Below are 2,151 nucleotides of genomic sequence, written 5' to 3'. Positions count from 1 at the left end.
GGGGGGGGGGGGGGGGGGGGGGGGATTCCTCCCCAACCGGGGCCCACGCGCGGTCAGGGGTCCCCAAAAATCTCCCCTTACCGCAGCCGCTCCGGGGTGGAGAGGTCCAGGCCAAGGCTGTCTTGAAAACTGTCCCGAGTGGCCCTCAACACGACCCGAGGCTGCCTCAGCGGTCCCGCCACCCGCCAACACAAGCACTCAGTAACAGTCGTTGTGAAGGGACCCTCCCCACTTTCAAAACCGCGCGCGCCGCCCCTGCGCAGCTGCAAACTACGGGGTGGCGCGAAGGACATAACAAGCCGTACTCGTCGTTCTTGCTTTTTTCCCCCCCACTGGCTTTTCCAGTCTTAGCGATCCCATCTTACTACCAAATGGGGATGCCTTAAAGATAAATGAAAGGAAGAAGCTCAAGAAAGGGCAAACTGATTTTTAGAGCCACTGTCAGCCTTTCAGAGGGACAACTTCGGTTAAAAAGATTATTTATCCATGCATGTACTTAAGGCTCAGATTCTTCCCCAATTACAAACACTGTTCTCAAAATGTGTAATGATTATTATATAGATTTTTTATTACAGATTTATTTGGCCTTGAAACACTCTAAAAATGCATTAGCCTAGGGTAACAATCATTTTTGCCTACGAAGAAAAACAGATATTTGGAAATTTTGCTAACTCTTGTAATTACCACATTCAGTTCTACATTTGTTCATCTGTTTCTAGAGCATCATTGGGAGAGCACTTACCATTTGCGAAGTGTGTATTGAATGCCCACTGCATAGCATAGACTATAGTAGAGGCACAAAGATGATTAAGTCATAGAATGACCTCCTGCTGAGAAGGAGCTTGGACTCTGTGGGGTGGGAGGAGGTGGGGAGGGATGAGGAAATGCCTTAAGAACACACACACACACACACACACACACATATATATACACACACACATGCACACAACATAATACAAAAAAAGATTATTTTGTAGGTTATTATGATCATAAACCCCATTTTTCTTTTTTTAAATTTAAAATCAATTAATTAACCTATAGTGTATTATTAGTTTCAGAGGTAGAGTTTAGTGATTCATCAGTTGCATATGACACCCAGTGCTCATTCCATCATGTGCCCTCCTTCATGCCCATCACCCAGTTAACATACCCTCACCCGCCTCCCCTCCAACAACCCTCAGTTTATAAACCCCATTTTTCAGATGAGGACTCTATGGCACAGAGAGCTTAAGTCATTTGCCTAAAGTCACAGAGGTAGTAAACAGTAGGATCAGAACTTGAACCCATGTTGAGCTTAGACTTCCTCTTTAACAAAAGTACTCAAAATCTCTTCCAACACACACACACCACACACACCCCTCCACCTCTAGGGCCTTCTCATTTGGGCATCCTCTCCTAAGCATAGATGGTCTCATTGCACCTTCCCTCTATTTGCATGTTAACTTTTTTCGTGGAGCCATAATATAAACCCCATCATCTTTAAAAAAAAAATCTATAATTTTCTTTTTTGGGGGGTAAAGGTTTATTTATTTGAGAGAGAGAGTGGGGGGAGGGGCAGAGGGTAAGGGATAGAGAATCCCAAGCAGACTACCCGATGAGCACAGAGCCCAATGTGGGGCTCAATCTCACAACCCTGAAATCATGACCTGAATGGAAATCAAGAGTTGGATGTTTAACCGACTGAGCCACACAGGCATCCCAAAATCTATACTTTTCTACACTTTTAACTAAGTCCTACATTTTTACAGTTCTCTATTGTCTATTCTTACTGGCTAATAAAATCCTGCCTAAAGCCTGAGACTGAGAGCTTCTTAATTACCCAGTGTTTGTGAAAAAACACTCTAGGGAGATGAGGGTATTGACACAGATGTAATAAGAGGCAGAAAATAGTCACAGGAATGAAGGCCGTTGGCTAAAGACTTATAACCATCCTGTTCCCTATCTTGTAACCAAAAAAAAAAAAAAAATCCCCAGAGATTATCCCTAGAAACATCTGAACTTCACAAGCTTAATGTTATTGCCTGTAAAATGGAATTGCTAATCTCAAAGTCTTGCATACCAGTCAGTTGTCATGGAAACAGCTGCCAACTTGGATTGGCTATTTCTTCCATAAACGGTCTGGAATCCTTGGTTTTGGCAAAAGAATTGCAA

General features: G+C 43.5%; 1 protein-coding gene across 1 annotated transcript in view; it reads right to left on the bottom strand.

Annotated features, from left to right (window-relative positions):
- The window catches only part of PBK (PDZ binding kinase), a 20,913-nt gene extending 20,684 nt beyond the window's left edge, over positions 1–229 (bottom strand). The window contains exon 1 of the mRNA XM_040626473.1: positions 82–229. The gene's annotated coding sequence lies outside the window, so the exon portion shown is untranslated. The remainder of the gene's footprint in view (positions 1–81) is intronic.
- Positions 230–2,151: the final 1,922 nt, after the last annotated feature.

Source organism: Ursus maritimus, unplaced genomic scaffold, assembly GCF_017311325.1.
Source record: "Ursus maritimus isolate PB19 unplaced genomic scaffold, ASM1731132v1 scaffold_11, whole genome shotgun sequence".
In the NCBI taxonomy this organism is placed as follows: Eukaryota; Metazoa; Chordata; class Mammalia; order Carnivora; family Ursidae; genus Ursus; species Ursus maritimus.
This window is presented reverse-complemented; position numbering and strand designations above follow the sequence as displayed.